Source organism: Camelus ferus, chromosome 11 (assembly GCF_009834535.1).
Source record: "Camelus ferus isolate YT-003-E chromosome 11, BCGSAC_Cfer_1.0, whole genome shotgun sequence".
Taxonomy (NCBI): domain Eukaryota; kingdom Metazoa; phylum Chordata; class Mammalia; order Artiodactyla; family Camelidae; genus Camelus; species Camelus ferus.
Window position 1 is genome coordinate 71206006 of NC_045706.1, and position 20952 is coordinate 71226957.

The window sequence follows — 20952 nt, forward strand, 5'->3', positions numbered from 1 at the left end:
CGTGCTGGCCTTCTGCATACGCTACGATTTTATGTCCTTTGCACTAGCCAGCGAGAGCTCTGTTGACTGACAAGACAGAAGGGCTTCCGGTTTAGCATCAGAGGCTCAGGGACGACATCAAAGACCATTTCCGTTTCTCCAGTTAGCTGTCCAGTCTCGGAGGCTCCCCGTGGGGCTGTTGGATGGCTCCCTTATGCAGAAAGACTTTTCTCAATGGTATCCAATGTGCTTCTGCCCCAGAATCCCAAGCAGGACTCTAGAAATTTACCCTGATTGGACCCACAGAGTCCATACCCCGCAACCGAAACAATGATGTCACCAAGGGAACGGCTTAAAGAGAGTTAAACATTTCCGGAAGCCCACGGACTGTGCTGGCAAGAGGTAAATGCCAGAATTAAGTCACTGTTCTGTTAGGAAGTGGCAACGTGGGAAGCGGAGGCTAGGGAGGTGACAAGAAGTGTCATGACATGGCTGCCTATGAAACCTGAAATCCAGCTCAAATGTGGCCTCTGGCACAAACCCTGCTACAGACCCAACCCACAGGAGCTCTTTCTTGTCTGAGCTCTGTTCTGCCCACTGAGTACAGCATGCTCACATGTTTCATATCTGTTCCTCTGCGGTAATGATCCCTGTACCTGTCCATCTCCCCAGCGGTTCCGTCAGAAGAGGGCCGGCCCCACCTCACAGGTCTGGGCATCCTCTTCCTGCCACCCCTGGTGCACCCAGCAGCAGAGAGAGGCTCCTGAATGACTGGCCCCTCGAAGTTCCTAATTCCAACCCCTCCCTGGTGTCTGAAGCCCGCTCCACCCAGAACTCTGTTCTGTGAGAACCCGCACTATGAAAACCTGAACTCAATGCATGTTTTCTCAACTTTCTGGTTTCTTTTTTCAGCCCGTTGCTCGCTGCTGAGGACTGGGGCCTCCAGCTTTCTCCAAATACCCTGCATCCCACTGTGACCACTTCTCTCCTGACAGATCAGTCACCACGGCGCATCTTCATTCCAGAAAGCAGAGCCCTCACCTGCTCATTAAAGATGGAGCGGCGCCAGGAGGAAGCCCTGTTTTGATGTAGAAAGAGGCTCTGCCCTCGGCTCCGCCGAGCACGCGGCTTGGGGTGGAAGTCGTGGCTCATTCTTTCCAAGCTGCTCCTCCCCGTCATGTTCTTTCATTGGTGGGGTGGGGCTGAGAGCTGAGAACTGTTTAAAAAGACATCTTTAATCAAAGAGAGCTCAATAAAAGGGCTGAAAGAGAAAACCCATCATTTTGAAATGAGCAGGGCAGTTGTTTCAAAGGGAAGCATTAGCATATTTCAAGAACAGCGTTGTTCCAGCAGGTTTGAGAATGCAAAAGTGAGAGAATCAATCCTGCGTGCTAAACACAGATCAACCAGGTGCTGAGGGGTTTGCACCCAGAGCCAGCAGCAGCAGCAGGCGTCTCCGGTGGTTCCTTCTCAGCGTTACCAGCAGCTGACAGGACCGCAGAGGGGTCCAGGCTCCCCCCTCACCTGAGGAGTCCCAAGCAACAATCCCTGATAAAACAATGATGGGAAACAGGGAAGGATCTGCAGGCCACCTTTCCCTGAGAGTATTCCGCAGAGCACTGGCCCTGGGACGTGCTCTGTAATCAGATCAGCTCGGGAGGAGCTGCGCTCCGATCCCCTCTGCAGGTACGGTACAGGTATTTGCACACTAAAAGCCCTGAGAAGTCCTGCAACAGAGGAATCTATTTAGCTGCTTCTAATTCTGGATTTCTCAAATATATTCGATCAAATTCTTTTTTTTTTCTTACCCATAAAATGCCCTGTGGAACTAGTGTTTCATAGGAGCGATGAAATAAAATTCTTATTTTATGGCAAGACAAGAAAAATTTAAGCATTGAATTTTTCTGTGCCCACCCATTTGGGTCTCCTCTCTCCCCTTTAATGTGTGTTATGTATCTTAAGTGACAACATTCCTTCTCAGTCTTGTGAAGGGTCACCGGTGACCCATTCCTCAGATAACTCCTTAGGAGATAATTTTCCCTCATTTTTTTCCAAAAATTTTTTTTATTTGGGAGTCTTTTTTTTTTTGCTGAATTTTTATTTTATTTTTTTGGGGGAAGTAATTAGGTATATATATATATATATATATATATATATATATATATATATATATATATATATATATATATAAAAATAAATATATGTACAATTTTTTTAAATGGAGGTACTGGATTGAACCCAGGACCTTGTGTGTGCTAAGCACGCACTCTACCACTGAGCTATACCCTCTCCCTGTAACTTTCCTTCTTAATCTTGTAAAGGCTCATGGTGACCTACTACTCGCTTTGTACATGTAGATCTGGATTGTATAAACTGTCCATGCATCATTTGCTGTATAACCCTTTGTCTCAAACACTGCATAACTGCACTTTGACCTCTAATGAGCAGAACAGTCCTCAGAGCTTTCTGAAAGACTTTCTTCCGAGTTATAATCCTTAGGTTAGCTACAGTAAAATTGTCCGTTTCTTTCTTAGGTCAATCATTGATTAATTTTTTTCATCAACAAGACACAATTGAGAAATATTACCTTGGCCCCTTTCCAGGCCTCGTTTTTGGCCATCAACTTCAGACCCTTCTCCCACCAAAACTTTCTCAAAGAACCACTCTAAAGTTTGACATTGGACTTTCATGGTTCCATGTGTCGGTGTTCCCAGGCACTGGGATGGACCCAAGGAGCAGGGGACGATCCCTAACTAAACGCTGAGGTCAGGAGAATGAAGACCCCCTGAAAAGACACCTGCGGGTCAGGCTCAGGGTCACAGGATGTCTGGCAGCATCCGGGTGAAAGGTCAGAACGAGGCCCAGCTGATCAGTGTGGTTTGAGGGGCATGGCCCAGGCTCTTCTGGACATGAGAGTGACCAGCAGGAACACAGAAGGATGGAAGGCCTGGCTTGTCACGTGGATGGACAGCCAGTGGTGGGGAGGGTAGGAAAGCCACAGCTCAGCTCCCCAAGGGGTCCCAGGAACTCAGGTTGCCTCAGATAGCCTGGATGGAAGACACTGGCAGACACTAGATCCCACACCCCCGGGAGAGGCAGGTTCTCCTAGGACAACCTGCCCTGACCATCACTGGCTCAGGGATTAACACCTGGGTGGAACCGGGGCCATCCTGAAAGGGCAACTGTACTGACCTACAGGAGGCAGCAAATTGAGAGGCCAGGACCCTGCCCGGCAGGTGACGCCACTAGAAATTGTTAATATCAAGGAAGGAGTTAGGAAATCAAGGCAAGAAGATCAAGGGTGTGTGGCAGCTGTGGACAGTTGCGGGGGTTACACACCGCACCAGTGTGGCCAGCCGAGGAGGTGGGCGGGGGCTGAGCTCTAACTTCCATTCTGCTTGTGAAGCTAGGAACCCCCATGAGACCCCCTATGCACATTTACGAAAAGGACCACCTTTTACTAATTCATGCAAAGAGGCTCTGAAGGGATGCTAGACCTCAGCTTGTGAAGGAAAGAATGGGGACCTGGCTGGGGCCACTCCCACACTTGGATATAAAATTTGGGCAAAACTTGGGTACTAAATAGAGACCAAAGGCAAATCCAGGGCTAAAGCTGGTGAGAACTGCCAGCAAAGAAGGTCCAGAGGAAAGGCCTCGTGTATGGTCAGTTCATGTGAAGCCAACTGGCCTCTTCAAACAGTGCCTCTTTGAAAGCCCCACCCCCCACCCCATGCCCTCCCCGAGGGGTGCTCTTTCCCGAGGGTTAAAGGCGTGGTTCTGACCTCAACGTCTGACCATGTATGAATGTTTCACTATTTTTAATGGAGTAACAGGAGCCAAGAATCTGGGGAAGGCTTTACAGCCAGACCCAGAGATAGGGCTGAAAATGCAGCCCCTTCCACCAATCAGCCTTGCTTGGATGTCTGTCTGGTGGCTGTAGAAGCCCTGAGCAGTGATTTCCATCAGTCTCAATGTCTGTGAGCCTTGGGTTTGTGGTGCCGTGGTCGCATGATCAGGCACCTCATTTCACACTTTCACACGGGGCTTCCTCCTGCCACTCAAGTTACCTCGCTCCTTGATTAGCATCGTTACAAATGTATGCTTTCCAACATGGGTCCTCTAACCTGGTCACCCGTTTCTTTTTCTCTTCCCTGGTTAGCTCGACTTGGTCCTCCTTGCCTTTACTAGCTGCTCTCTGAACCTTACATCTTAACACCATTTTTACTGGATTACTGTACCTCCCACATCGCAGAGAAAATAAATGTCACCTGAAGTGAGCGTCTTGGAACTTTCCACCCAGTATTGCCGTGATACTGTGAGATAGTAAGAAACAGATATTCTGGTCTTGGTCCCTGGCTCCTGGCCAGAGCTCCTAAAACCCTTGTAATCACCTAAGCAGTGAGGGCAATGGAGCATCTTTTGTTGGAATATTTGGAGTGGAGTGATAAAGCTGAAAGCCACATCTTTTGTTATTCATAACAAGCCCCTTTCAACCACACCTGAGCTGCTGTTAGTGAGGTGGCTTCGGGCACGCCACCTAAGGATGGGGACTGTTTGCCGGGGTAACCAACCACGGGACGAGAAAGCTGGCACTTTCAGCTCCGCCTCTCACTCGTGGGAAGGGGAGAGGGGCTGGAGGTTGAGTTGATCACTAATAGCCCGTGATTTAATCAATCCTGATGTCATGAAGTTTCCATGAAAGCCCTAATTGAGGGGGTTGAGAGAGCGCCCAGGTTCCTGACCACACAGGGGTGTTGGAGGGGTGGTGCGCCTGGAGGTGGGGTGGGAGCCCTGTGTACCCCCATCTCAGACCTCGTCTCGTCCATCTCTTCCACTGGCTTTTCCTGAGTTGTATCCTTCATAATGCGTAAAATATGTAAGTAAGTGTTTCCCTGAGTTTTGTGTGCTGTTCTAGCAAATGACTGAACAAAAGGAAGGAATTGTGGAAGCCCTGATTTATAGCTGGTTGGCCAGAAATACAGGTCACAACCTGGGACTTAAAATCGGTGTCCCAAGTTGGGGGCAGTTTTGTGGGACTGAGCCCTTAACCTGGGAGTCCATGCTAACTCCAGGTAGTTACTGTAAGAATTGAGCTGCTCTGCGCCTACCCACCACCCCCCACACAGTGTCAGAAGTGTTGTAAGAGGAGAGAAAACAGTTGTTTTTCTTTCACTTACAGCCTTTAACTCTAATGGTTTGTTCTCTCTTGCCTGCAGAAGGAAATATCTTTTCCAGCAGAAAGAAAAAATTTCCCTTGATTCTGTCTAAATTTTAAGTTAGTATTCCTACCCCCCTACAAAATGTCTTAAAAGAATAACATAGACTTCTTCCTCATCCCATGATAGGATACAGGGACTGGATTTACCTTCATGCCTTAAGAAAAGGTCAGAGAAAACTGGACAAAAATTTTTTAAAAACGTTTTCCAGACACCAGACAACAGGCAGTTCATGACTGATATTTCTGAGAGAAGGGAAGTGAGGTAAGCCCTACATTGCTCTGTCTTAGTGCCTGGAGACACTGTATGGCAGGGAGCGGGTTCCCAAACCGTCTGATGATCAGGCTGAGTTCAGGATAAAGAGACCAGAATAGGGGAGGGGGAGGCAAGGATACTAAAATTTGTGGGACAGAATAGTGAACAGAGAAGAGTTCTGGATATCTGTAGAAGGAACCACTCAAGTGTCTAGATGAATACCGATCTGCCGCTTTGTGAAAAGGAAGTTACTTGAATCTCAGAAAAGAACCTTGCAGAGAGAAGGCTAAATATTCTTAGAGCTCATATGTAGATAAGAATAATTTGTGTTTCCACCAGCCAGCCTGGACAGCCTTTGTGATACACAAGACATCAGGTACAGTCCTGAGGAAGATGCCTCCTTCGTAGTTGGGTTGTATTAGACCTGGACTGAAGACTGCTCCAGACCCAAGAGAGAGCTTAACAGCAAAGCATGAAAGGAGCAAAGATAATCCAAGGAGCTTAAGAGAGCTTAACAGCAAAGCATGAAAGGAGCAAAGATAATCCAAGGAGCTTACAGCCTCCTATAACTAAGCCCTATATCTTTTAAAGGAACATGAAAGATATCTAGCACCCAAAAATGTGAAAATCACAATGTCCGCCAACCAACCAAAAATTGTGAGGCATGCAAAATGCAAGAAAATATGAACTATTATTAGGAGAAAAAATAACCCATAGAAACAGATCCAGAAATGACAGAAATGATAGAAATAGCAGACAAGGATATTAAGAATTATAAATATGCTCCACTGTTCAAGAAAGTGCAGGAAAAGACAAATATGACAAGGTGAGAAATGCAATGGAGCTTCTGAAGATGGAGAATACAATATCTGAAATGAAAAACACACTAGAGTTACCAGTAGATTAGATATAGCAGGAAGAAATACTGGTGAATGTAAAGACATAGCAATGGAAACTCTTCAAAATTGAGTACAGAGAGAAAAAAAGATTGGAAAAAAAAAAAAAACCAACCTCCAGAGTTTCAGTGATACATGAAAAAATATCCAGCAGTCTGATAAACTTATAAGCAGGATCCTAGAAGGAATGGAAAAGAGAGGGAAAAAATAAAGATACAATGGCCAAAATTTTTCCAAATTTGATGAAACCTATAAACCATAGATTCAAGAATCTCAATGAAACCCAAGCAGAAGAAACAAAACTACATGAAGGAACACCGTAATTAAATTGCTGAAAACCGAAGATAGAGGGAAAATTTTTCAAGCAGCCAAAAGAAAAAGACACCCAGAAAGAAAAATAAGAATGTCAGAAGAATTCTTGTCAGAGACGATGTCAGCCTGACGACAACGGAATGACGTATTTTAAGCACTGAACAAAGAAAACTGTCAATCTAGAATTTCATACCCAGGAAAAAATAGCTTTCAGAAGTGAAATAGAAATAAAAGTTTTTTCAGATAGTAAAATATGAGCTGTTTATCACCATCAAACCTACCGTAAGAAATATTACAGGAAGTTAATTCTTCGGGGGGAATATGCTACCAGATGGAAATTTGGATCAATACAATTGAATGAGGAACACAGAAAACTTTGGAAATTAAACAACATACTTCTAAATAGTCCAAAGAAGAAGTCACAAGGGAAATTAGAAGACAGCTGACCAATTAAAAATGGAAATATAACACAGCAAAATTTGTTGGTTTCAGTTAAAGCAGTACTTAGAGGGAAATTTATAGCATTATATACTTATATGATATAAATAGCTCCAAAAATCAAAGAATGAGGCTTCCTTCTGAACAGCCTATATAAGGAAGAGCAAATTAAGGCCAAGAAAAAAGGAAACAGTGAAGATAAAAAAGAAATGGATAAACTGGAAAATATAACAATAGAAAATAATCAATGAGACCAAAAGCTAATTCCGTGAGATCTATACAATTTATAACCCCCGAGTCCATCTGATAAATAAGACATAAAAAAGACAAGAAAAGATACAGAAAAAATTAAAAAGAGAAAAGACACAAATTACTATTATTAAGAATGAGAGAGGAGCACCATTCCAGATTCTACAAACATGCAGAGGACATAAAGGAGAAGTATGAACAATTTATGTTAATAAATTCAGCAACTTAAACAAAACGGACAACGTCCTTGAAAAACATAAACCTAACTTAAGAAATAAGTTATTGATAGCCCTTTATCTATTAATGAAATTAAATGTATCATTCAAACTTCCTAATAGTAAAATTAGTAAATTTACAGTGAAGAAACCTGAAAATCAGTTCTCAGCTGGGTGATCAAAGTTAGTATCAATAATGGTAAATTATGTTAATAGGATGTATCCTTAGTATCATGTGATAAGAGTGGTACTTTAGCTCTGTGGTCTTCTTCCCCAAAACTCACTACCCCAGTCTAATCATGAAAAAACATCAAATAAGCTTCAGTTTAGAGACATTCTGGAAAACACTTTGGACAGTACTCCTCAAAAATTCAAGATCATCAAAAACAAGGGAAGTCTTAGAAACTGTCACAACCAAAAAGATCCTAAAGTGACACGATGACTAGAAGTATTGTGTGCCCTAGATGATCTGGAAAAACAACAAAAAAGGACATTAGGTAAAAAATTTTTAAATAAGAGTGAAGTATGTTTCATTAGGTCCCATTTGTTTATTCTTGCTTTTATTTCTATTGCTTGAGCAGACTGTTCTAGGAGAACATTTTTGAGATGTATGTCAGATAATGTGTTGCCTATATTTTCTTCTAGGAGGTTTATTGTATCTTGTCTTATGTTTAAGTCTTTGATCCATTTTGAGTTGATTTTTGTGTATGGTGTACGAAGTGTTCTAGCTTCACTGCTTTACATGTGGCTGTCCAGTTTTCCCAACATCATTTGCTGAAGAGACTGTCTTTATTCCATTGTATATTCTTGCCTCCTTTGTCGAAGATGAGTTGACCAAAAGTTTGTGGGTTCATTTCTGGGCTCTCTGTTCTGTTCCATTGGTCCATATGTCTGTTTTTGTACCCATACCATGCTGTCTTGATGAATGTAGCTCTATAGTATTGTCTGAAGTCTGGGAGAGTTATTCCTCCAGCCTCTTTCTTTCTCTTCAGTAATGCTTTGGCAATTCTAGGTCTTTGGTGGTTCCATGCAAATTTTATTATGTTTTGTTCTAGTTCTGTGAAATATGTCCTGGGTAATTTGATAGGGATTGCATTAAATCTGTAGATTGCCTTGGGCAGTGTGACCATTTTAACAGTATTGATTCTTCCAATCCAAGAGCATGGGATATCTTTCCATTTTTTAAAGCCTTCTTTAATTTCCTTCATTAATGGTTAATAGTTTTCTGTGTATAATTCTTTCACCTCCTTGGTTAGGTTTATTCCTAGGTATTTTATTACTTTGGGTGCTATTTTAAAGGGAATTGTTTCTTTACTTTCTTTTTCTGTTGATTCACCATTAGTGTAAAGAAATGCAACTGATTTTGGAACGTTAATCTTGTAACCTGCTACCTTGCTGAATTCTTTGATCAGCTCTAGTAGTTTTTGTGTGGACCTTTTAGGGTTTTCTATATATAGTAACATGTCATTGGCATATAGTGACACTTTTACCTCTTCTTTTCCAGTTTGGATCCCTTTTATTCTCTCTCTTGCCTGATTGCTGTGGCTAGGACTTCCAAGACTATGCTGAATATCACTAATTATCAGAGAAATGCAAATCAAAACTACAATGACGTATCATCTCGCATCAGTTAGAATGGCCATCATTCAAAAATCCACAAATGACAAATGCTGGAGAGGCTGTGGAGAAAGGGGAACCCTCCTACACTGCTGGTGGGAATGCAGTTTGGTGCAGCCACTGTGCAAAACAGTATGGAGATTCCTCAAATGACTAGGAATAGACTTACCATATGACCCAGGAATCCTGCTCCTGAGCATATATCCAGAAGGAATCCTACTTCAAAATGACACCTGCATCTCAATGTTCACAGCAGCACTATTTACAATAGCCAAGACATGGAAACAGCCTAAATGTCTGTCAACAGATGACTGGATAAAGAAGAGGTGGTGTATTTATACAATGGAATACTATTCAGCCATAAAAACCGACAACATAACGCCATTTGCAGCAACATGGATGCTCCTGGAAAATGTCATTCTAAGTGAAGTAAGACAGAAAGAGAAAGAAAAATACCATATGAGATCACTCATATGTGGAATCTAAAAAAAAAAAAAAAACAAAGAAAAACAAACAAACAAACAAAGCATAAATACAAAACAGAAATAGACTCATAGACAGAGAATACAAACTTGTGGTTGCCAAAGGGGCGAGGGGTGGGAAGGGATAGATGGGATTTCAAAATTGTAGTATAGACAAACAAGATTATACTGTATAGTACAGGGAAATATATACAAGATCTTATGGTAGCTCACAGAGAAAAAAATGTGACAATGAATATATATATATGTGCATGTATAACTGAAAAATTGTGCTCTACACTGGAATTTGACACAACATTGTAAAATGATTATAAATCAATAAAAATTGATTTATAATTAAAATTAAAAAAGGAATAAAGTACGGATTTTTGTTAATAATGTATCAATGTCAGCTGGGAAACCATTCTAAATAAAAGTGTCTTAAAAAAAACTTCTTACAAAGTAACCTCTAGGCTCAGGGGTTCCGCTGATGAATTATACCCAACATTTAGAAAAGGAATAATACCAATTGTATACAAACTCTTCAAGAAAATAAAAGAGGGATAAACAACAAGGTCCTACTGTATAGTGCAGGGAACAGTATTTGATGGCTTGTAGTAACCTGTAATGAAAAAGAATATATCTATGTATCTATCTATCTATATGTATATCTGAATCACTAGGCTGTACACTAGAAATACAACACTGTAAATTAACTATATTTCAATTAAAAAAAAAAAAAAGAAGAGGGAACATTTTCCCAACTCATTCTCTGAGGCTAATATTGTCCTGATAACAAAACCACACAAGACATTACAAGAAAAGTAAATTGCAGACTAATATCCTCCAGGAACATAGAAAAAATTCTTAGCAAACATTTAGCAAGTAAAATCTAGTAATATAATTCAGAATACAGCATTACCAAGTGAAGTTTATGCCAGGAAAGTAAGATTTGGTTAACATGTGAAAAATCAATGTAGTTCACCATGTTAACAGATTTACAAGGAAAAATTATACGATCATCTCAATAGATGCTGAAAAAGCATTTGACAAAATTTAGCACCCATTTATGGTTTTGAAAAACTCAGCAATAAATGGATTGGAATGGAAAGCAGGAATGGAAGAGAATTTCCTCAATCTGGTACATCTAACAATTATACTTCGTGATAAAAAATAGAATGCTTCGCCTCTACGATCTAGAGCAAGACAGGAATATCTACTCTTGCTTTTTCTATTTTACTTCATACCAGATGTGCTCATCAGTTCAGTAAATTCAGAAAAAGAAGTCAAATGCATAGGCGTCAAAAGCAAAAAGCAAAACTGACTGTATTAACAGATGATGTGACATGATTGTATATGTATAAAATACTAATGATTTTACAAAAACAGTAGCTAAACTCTTAGGTGAGTTTAGCAATATTGACATATAAAATTATATCTCTCTAGCAATAAACAATTAAATTTAAATATTTATTGATATAGTTTGGAAAATACGTTCAAGATCTGTACACTGAAGACTACAAAATAGTGTTGAGAAAAATTAGAGAAGACCTAAGTAAATGGAGAGATATATCATGTTTATGAATTGGAAGACTCAATATTTTTTAGTGTCGTTTTTCCCAAAATTGATTTATAGATTTAGAGAACCCTAATCAAAATCCCAGTTGGCTCATTGGGTAAACACTGGCAAGTCACATCTAAAATTTATAGGTAAATGCAAATGACTTAGAATACTGAAAACAATTTTGAAAAATAAGAACCAAGTTGGAATATTCACACTACCTGACTTTAAGATTTAAAGATGCAGTGTTCAAGGAGACATCTGTACCTAGACAAACATGTAGATCAAAGGGACAGGATGTCAGAAAGAATGGCAGAAGAAGAACCTCCAAAAACTTCTCTTCCATAATGGTGGTGAGACCACCGGGAAAATTAGTCAGAGTCAACTTTTTCTTACTCTGGAAATTAACCAAAAACTTTCAGCACATGGAGGAGCCTTTACTCAAGAAAAGTAGCTGAATTTCAAGGTTTGTGGTATTTTAATCTCCCCAGTTTTCATGCCCATTTTCCCAACTCTTCAGTAGCTCTGAAAACAAACAGCCCACAATCACAGTGAAAGCCAGCAGCCTGGTGGCCACTAGAGGGGGCAAAATGGGGTTGGGACTCAAGCCTCATTCCCAGAGAACTGTCATTTTTTGACCCATTCGATGGTACACTGAAAGAGACCACTCACAAGATTTCTATTTAACCTGACTAGGAGCTTGCCCGGTGCACAAAGCCTTTTCCCTAGGGGTGTTTGCTGGAAGCAGTCACAAGCAACTGTCTAACATTGCAGCCGTCTGAGGCAGTGATATAGCATTTGGGGCAAAGAATACGTTCTCCAAAAGCTTAAAAGTAAAAGCTGGGTAATGAGATGTCCATAGGAGGCTTTGAAAAGCTCTGACCTGTTGCTGGGAATCTAGATGGTCATGTGCCCATGGAGGACAGTGTGCATGCTCAGATCTATGTGCATCCTCAGGAGAAACCTGCGAAGGCTCTCTGCGTTCATCTCTGGCTGACCTTGAGGCTGTGTGCAAGCAGCAAGTGAAGACCAAAGCAGAAACGTACACTGTCTGGCTGCATGTTGAATGTGTTCCCCAGCATACACACAGAGCCCCACAGCAAAGACTGGGAGACTTACTGGTTCCAGGCATTTAAGGAAATTTCTGATGAGCTGACCTCTTAACTAACCAAGCAGAGACTTCAGACGACATACATGATTACAAACTACAGACTCAATGGAATTAGTTCAGAACAGTCAGTAAACAAACATCAACAACCATAAACCCTAAAGAGAGGGTGATTCTGACTTTCAGATGAGCCACATTACATAATTTCAACAAAACGTTTTGAGAGATGCAAAGAAAAACAAAATATGCCCCATGCACAGGAAAGAAAAGTCAGTCAATAGAAAATTATCTCTGAGGGGGTCCAGACTTTGGACTTACTAGACAAAACTTTAGGTCAGATATTTTGAATATGTTCAAAGAACTAAAGGAAATCATGTATAAAGATCTAAAGAAAAGTGTGAGAACAATGTTTCAACAAAAAGACTAGGAAGAGATAGAAATCGTATGTGTATATATCTACTATAATTATATATGTATATACACACAAATAGAAATTAGAAATTTGAGAATCAAAGAGTATAATCCTTTAAATGAAGGCATTAATGGGCTCAGCAGCAAATTTGAGCAGAAAAAGGATCAGCAAATTTGAAAATAGGTCCATTGAGATTATCCATCTGAGGAAGAGAAAGAAAAATGAAGGAAGGAAAATGAACAGAGTCTCAGAGATCTGTGGGCACTATCAAACATACCAACATACGTATGATGGGAGTTCTGAAAAGAGAGGAGAGAGAGAAATGGGCAGAAAGAATATTTGAAGAAATAGTGGCTGAACACTTCCCAAATTTGATGCAAAACATTAATCTACATGCTCAATAAACTCAACAAATTTCAAGTAGGATAAATTAAAGAGATCTACAGCTGGGCACATCAGTCACCCCACTGAAGGTCAAAGACAGAGAGAGACTCATGAAAGCTTCAAAAACTAAGCAACTCATGAGTATGGAGCCTCGCAAAGATCAGCAGTGTACTTCTCATCAGGAACCGTGGAGGCCAGAAGGCGGTGGGATGGCATAGTCAAAATCTTGGAAGAAAAAGATTAATCAAGAATTCTAAATCCAGCCGAGCAAGCCTTCCAAAATGAAGGAAAAATTAAGACATTCACATGCAATAAAACCTGAGAGCATTTGTTCCTAGCCAACCCCCCCCTCCAAGAACTACTGGAGGGAGCATTCCAGGCTGGGATCAGAGGGCTCTAAACAGTGATTCAAATCAGCATGAAGGAACAAAGAACTCCAGTAAAGGTAACTGTATAGGCAAATAAAAGACAATATACATGTATTTTTTGTTTCAAATTCGTCTTTTTCCTCTTAACTGACTTAAAATATAACTGCAGAAATCAATAATTAGATCAAAGGGGAAAAAATAGAGACCAGAAAAGCAACCATGTGTATATGCTGAATTGATTTTTGGCAAAGATATCAAATTCAATGGGGAGTGGATTATCTGTTTAACAAATACTTGAACATCATATAAACATGAACCTCAGATCATATTCAAACTTAATTCAAATTGGGTAATAAACCTGAACTTAAGATATAAAATCATAGAGGAAGCTCCTAGAAAGAAAAGTAGGAAAAAATTATAATTTGGGTTGAGCAAAAAAAAAGTTAGGACAAAAAAATCATGAACCAGAAAAGAATAAATTGAGCATCACCAAAATTAAAGGTTTTGCTATTTTTAAAATGCTGTTAAGAAAATGAAAGGGCACACTACAGCCTGGGAGGGAACATTTGTAAACACACAAATAAAGAATTCAAATCTAGAATATACAAAGAACTTTTACAACTTTAATAATAAGAAGACAAAAAACCCAATTAAGAAGTGGGTGAAATGTTTATTGACACATCACCAAATTAGATATATAAATATGCCTATGAAAAGATGGCCAACATTTTTCATCGTGAGGGAAATGCAAATTTAAATCCCAGTGATTTTCTACTGCATACCCATTAGAATAGTTAAATGTAAAGAGATTGTCAATATCAAGTTTTGGCAAAGATGTATAGCAACTTTGCCAAAACTTGATATTTTTGGTAGAACTCTCACCAAAAATGGAGGGGATGCAAAATGGTACAGCCACTTTGATGAACAGTTTGACAATTTCTTATAAAGTTAAATAGAAACTTACCTTATTCCCAGAAATCTTTCTACTAAGTGTTTACCTAAGAGAAATGAAAAAAAAATGTTCACATGTTTTCATATATTTCTAGCACCTTTATTCATAATAGCCCCACACTGGTAACAACCAAATGTCCATCAACTGGTGAATGGACCAACACCTTTTGGTATATTCATACTAGGGAATACTATTCAGTGAGGAAAAAGGAGCAAACTGCTGAGACAACAGTTGATCCTGGGTTCAATCCCCAGCACCTCTATTTAAAAAAATTTGGAAAAAAAAATTCCAGAAAGTTCCAGAAAGCAAAGCTTGAATTTGCCACACACTGGAAACTATTTGCATAGTATTTTCATTGTGTTTACAATTACTTACATAGTATTTACATTGTATTAGATATTATAAGTAATCTAGAGATGATTTAAAGTGCCCAGAGGATTGCATAAGGGTTATGTGCCAAAACCCCACCATTTTATATAAGGGAGTTGAGCACCTGCTGGGGGTGGAGAGGGGGGTGGCTGGAACCAATCCTCAGAAGGTACCTCAAGGGATGATTATATATACGTTTGTCAAAGTCATCAAAATGTACACTTAAAATTGGTGACTTTTATTGGTTATAAAATTATATCTCAATAAGGCCGACTTAAAAACACACACAGTGAAAAATATGAAAACGAATATGTGTATGTATACGCATGATGGGGACATCGTGCTGTGCACCAGAAATTGACACATTGTAACTGACAGTACTTCAATTAAAACAACAACAAACAAAAACAAAAACAAAAACAAAAACAAAAACAAAAACAAAAAACCCCACACAGCGATTCCTTCTTGGGGCCTTTGTACTTCAGGTTCACACCAGACAGAGTACTTTGCACAGATGTCTGTGATCCACTCCGTCCCTGCAGTCAGCTCTCTGCACAAGTGTCACCTGTCCTGGGGCCTCCTCTGAGCCCTCCATTAAAAATAGCACCCCATTTTATCATTATCTATCCCTTTATCTTGTATTATTTTCTTTGCAGCTCTTATCCCTACATAAAATGTTTTAAAAAAAAAAATCATGCACACACACACACAGCGGTAACACAACCCCTGCTTCACCTTCACCTCCCCATCACACTTCAGCACACACAGCCATTTGTTTTGTCCCCACCTTTCTGCTGAGGTTTTTTCCAGGTTCATCACTGCCTCTACATGGAGTCTTCAGCAGTCTTGCCTCGCTGTGACAGTTCATATTTTCAGTCTCTCCCTTTCCTCCTGACCTGTGTCCTCTGGTGGCTGCCGTGCTTTCCCCCTCTCCTGAGCTGCTGTCCCCTTTCTGGCTGCTCCCTCTTGGCTTTCTTTCCAAGCCTCTCCTCCACTGCCCTGTAGAGGTTGGCTTCTACCAGGATGTTTCTTGTTTGTATTCTCTGTTCTCTTTACTAAGCGCTTGGCGTGAATTACCTCACCCCCTCACAGGATCTCACCCACCGCTTCCAAACGTAACAACCCAGACCCAGCCCCGTCTCGGCACCCCCAGCATGTCTTAAATTGTCAAGGGATATAAGGAAAACCTGAAAAGAAAGGAGTTTAAATTTGCTTTAATTTAAACCCAATATACACCACACAACTGGAAGGAATGTATGAGAAATACACAATTATAGTAAAAATCAAAGGAACATCAGTGTTGCAACCCCAGTGAAAGTTTATAATCACTACCCTCCAATCTAATCCCAGTCTAAAGTTACAGCCACACAGGTGAGACCTCCACCCTCCATCATGATAGCATTAATTTCCCTTGCAGCCCCCTCCCCCGTCCCCATGACAACTGCATCCCTTCTTCTGCAGAGCCCTTGGCACATGTGCATAGCTAATCAGGAGGACTCCTGGCCCCTGGGACCTTTTTCCAGACAAGCAAGCCTCCCTTTGCTATTCCTTCTCCTTTCCGTTCCAGGGTGCTTCTTAAACCAGGGAGCTACCTCAGAAAGCAGTATGCATGAGTCAAACGAACATGTCACCACGAGTTTAAGAAAATAAAATCACTGCCCACAGTAAAATGGATTTAATGGTCACAGGGGTGTTCATAAAACACCTCTCTTCAGCTTCTTAAGCACGGACTTTAATAATTTAATTTTTTTTCTGCCGTGACACTAAGATTTTCTGAAACAGAGAGAAAGCCCACAGTAAGATGAAGCCTACATCTTCCCCCGTTTCATGGCAGCAGGACTAATGCCTTTTACTGCCTCCTTTTAGAAACTTCGCTGTGCGCAGTCTCTTCACATCAGTGCGCAGTCTCTTCACATCAGTGCGCTGATTTGGGCTGCGCACCCCCTCCCGGGCTGACCAGGATGAAAACCCCAGTTCTTGAAAAGTTTAGCAGAGAAAACAGATTTCAGTATTTGCACTTGACCTAAAATTTATTTATTTATTTGTTTGTTTGTTTAATTTTTATTTATGTTAGGATTTTTGTATACATTTTTTAAATTTTATTTTTTATTGAAGTGTAGTTGGTTTACAGTGTTAGTTTCAGGTGATTTCACAGCAAAGTGATTCAGTTATACATATACATACATTTTTTTTTCAGATTCTTTTTCATTATATGTTATTACAAGAAATTGAATATAGTTCCCTGTGCTAACCTAACTTATTTATCTAAAATTTTTTTCAAATTCTGAATCCCTACCCTAAAAACAGAAATAACAAACATACTACAAAAGTATAAAAGGAAAACAACACCTGGGCACCTGCCAAGCTGACCAGACATATGTTTCACTTTCCCTCCGGTGGCTTTATTATTGTTACTAAAAGTTTCCCAATTAAAGCTATGTATCCAAGGTTTTGAAACATATTAAAATATATATAACCACCTTTTAAATATAAAAAGTAATAAATATTCCCTTTGCAAATTTGGAAAATAGAAAATATTTACAAAGAAGAGACCAATTAACACCCATATCTCCACTGGTGAAGAATTACTGTCAACATCAGTTTATGGCTTTTCAGTTTTTTATGAACATGTACATGGATTTATATGTATATGTGGTCATGCTGTATATACTGCTCCATAACCTGCTGCTTTTAATAAGTCACCAGGAGGTTTTAGTCATCACATAGTCCTCCAAAACCGTATTTTAAATGTCTTTATAACATTCCATCATATGTCTTGCATCATTTATACAACCCAGACCCAATTTTTTGAAAAATGTTTCAGTTGTTCCTATTTATTTGCTTATAAATAATACATCCTTGTGTATTTACCTTTAGCACGCCTCTGTTTCTGTAGGATGCATTCCTGGATGGTATACCGTAATTTTTGACAAGATAAACCTCAGATTCTGAAACTCCTTGGAAGGTCTAGGACATTCCAATTAAGAGCCTGGGCATCCAATAAACTTTCCAATGATTTTCCTTCATGCTCAGCTGCAACCCTGTCGTTTGCAGAAGGCCTTTAAGAGCATGTACTGAATCACCTATTTATTCCCAAACCTAGCATCCCAAGACCCTTCTTCCAGTTGTATATATCAGGTCCTTTACACACATTATCCAGTCCTCACAGCGGTCCAAGGCAGGTGGTACTGTCTTCATTTTATGACTATGGAAACATGTTGAGAGAGGGTGCATCACTTGCCCAAGGTCACATCACTAATAAGCAGATGTTTGAACCCAGGTCTGTGAAGCACGGGCTCTTTTCCTAAGTGGCTCTCACTCACGCTCCACTAATCCTCCAGAGGAGAGGCAGGCAGACACTGCAGGAGCCGGTCTGCCCGGATTTGAACCTGGCTTGCATCTAGCCTTGTGACCTCATGCAAGTAATTGTCCGTGTCGGCCTTTGCTTCCTCATTTTAAAAATGTGGATACAACAGCACCCACGTCATGGGGCTGTGGCGAGGGCTAAATTAGTCAGAGCAAAGTGCTTAGACTTGTGCCCGCTGCATGGGAAGTACGAACTGCATTTTTCATCACTGTCATCGGTGTTTTTACTATTACGTTCCAGGCAAGCCAGCTTTCCTGGCCATTTCCCAAACACAACGTGGTTACTTGATCTACGCCTCTGCTCACACTGTTTCCAACCTGGCCTGCGTGCCCCATCCCCTCGTACAGCGCGCTTGACGGCTGGAATTCATGGGCGGGCTTGATGAAATAAATCCTCCTTCTCCTTCGTAGTCCTTCCCCTTTTTTTATTGTTGATGATCTCTCTCCTCCTCTTACATCACCTATTACTCTTTTATAATTTTCATCCTGCCTGTATGGTTTAGAGTTGCCAGCTTACTTCCTTGCTAAACCAGAAGCTTGCTGAAGGCAGAGACGGCCCTGGGGGACATGGTGTGTCCAGAGGGGAGGACACTAAGGGGACAATGCCAGGGAGTCCATGATTAACCCCAGGTCTGCCCCTTTACTCTATTGCGCATTATTTAACCTCTCTGTGCCCCAGTTTTTCCATCCATAAAATGGACATGATAATAAGACCTGCTTTGTAGGTTTTTTGGGGAGGATCAAATGTAATATGCTTGGAATTGTGTCTGGAGCATAGTAAGTGCTCAGTAAATGCTAACTGTTACCATGTTACATAGTCGGCACTCAGTAAGGTTTAGCTGGCTGAGTGCAAGCACCCATGAGTCATGATTGGTCACTGGACATTTGTCGGAACCGTCCCCTCTGTCATATCCGCACGTAGAGCTGGGCAGACTCTCTGCAGCTATCATTTGGTCCCATCAGGGATTATTTCCTAAAATTAGTCTTCTCATTGGTGGTGCTAATGGGGTTGGGGTAGCTGGGTTCTAATCTCTGGGTCAAAAAGTGAAGATAAACATTCATTTTTTTCACATTGTTTTCATTATAAATTATTACAAGACATTGAATATCGTTCCCTGTGCTGTACAGTAGGACCTTGTTGTTTATCAACCATCCTTTAATTAAAAAAAAAAAAGTGAAGATATAAATACATCTTATAAAAATAAAAGAGAAAATAAACCTTGGCAAATGACCCTTTAAAATTTCTCCAAAAGTCACGCTGTTTCTGAGAGCAGAGTCCTGCCCCAAGGCCAACAGCAGCCGTCTAGGTGAAAGCATCTCGGGTCCCAGGAACAAGCCGGTCTGGCTGTTAGCGCTACACCCAGAGGTGGGGCGAGGGTCAAGTATTTATAAGCAGAGACCAGGGAAGCTGCAGCTGTCCAGTCCCCTGGTGTTTCCCGGGGAGCAACGCGGCTACCGCGCACCGCATTCCCCTATTTACCTGTTGGTGTTCTGACCTCCGAGTTCTGGCCTCTTGTTCAACTTGAGCTCAGTCCCCGGCTCTCAGGCTGTCACATTTCCCTGTCTTAGTTGGGGTGCTATGCAGTCTGCTTCTGTTCTTTTAGTGGCTACCCTAGGAATCACAACATATGTTCTTTTTTTAAAAAATTTTTGTGTTGAGGATAGGTAATTAGGTTTATTTCCTTATTTTCCTAATGGAAGTGTACTGGGGATTGAAGCCAGGACCTCATGCATGCTAGGCATGCACTCTACCACTGAGCTATACCCTCCCTCCTTAATTTATCATAAGCTAGGGTTAACTCATACCTTTACCTTCCTTCTGGATAACATATTGCCTCTCTGCAAAAACTACTCTTTTATGTCACACGGTACAAAAATACATTTCTCTGGCTATAGTGATGGAGTCCTACCAGTCATTAAAGAGGTTATGTCAAGGATGGAGAGCAGATTTCAGTTTCCATGTCCACATCAGTTAGTAATAACCAGAGTTCTGAGGCAAAGTTCAGGTTCAGAGGAGAAAAAGAGCCTTGAAGTCTCATGGGAGCCTAGGAGGATCCCGGCAGAAAATAGCGATTAAGTCAGAGAGAAATCAGTAATCTGGCCAGAAACATACAACTTATCAAGCCTGAAACATGAAGAAGAAGAAAATCTGAACAGACCAACTGGTAAGGAGACTGACTCAGTAATCAAAACCCTCCCAGCAAACGAAAGCCCAGGATGAGATGGCTTCATTGGTGAATTCTACCAAACATTGAAAGGAGAATTAACAACAATCCTTCTCAAACTCTTCCGAAAAACAGAAGAGGAGGGAACACTTTCCAAACTCAATTTATGAGGCCAGCATTTTGGATACCAAAACCAAACAAGGACACACCACAAAAAAAGAAAATTACATGAACATGGATGCAGAAATCCTCAACAAAATGTCAGCAAACTGAATTCAACAACACATTAAAAGGATCGTACAGCATGATCAAGTGGGGTTTATTCCAAAGATGCAAGAACAGCGCAATATGTGCAGATCAATCAGCGTGATGCACCACATTAACACATGAAGGATAAAAACCACGTGCAGAAAAGCCATTTGACGAGATTCAACATCCATTCATTATAAAACAGTGTGGTATTGGAGTAAAATAAACACATAGATGAATGGGTCAGAATAGAGAGCCGAGAAGTTAGCCCACAGATACATGGTCAATTAATTTATAACAAAGGAGCCACAAATATACTGTGGGGAAGGGACAGTCTCTTCAATAAAATGGTTCTGGGAAAGCTGGACAGCTACATGCAA

At 40.7% G+C, this 20952-nt stretch overlaps 1 long non-coding RNA gene across 1 annotated transcript; it reads right to left on the reverse strand.

Moving 5' to 3' along the window:
• Positions 1-920: 920 nt before the first annotated feature.
• On the reverse strand, positions 921-15757 carry LOC116667268. Its single transcript, XR_004324097.1, has 3 exons — positions 15580-15757; positions 14436-14469; positions 921-1195 (listed from the first exon to the last, which is right to left on the reverse strand). It is a non-coding gene; the product is annotated as an uncharacterized LOC116667268 (long non-coding RNA).
• Between the last annotated feature and the right edge of the window lie 5195 nt (positions 15758-20952).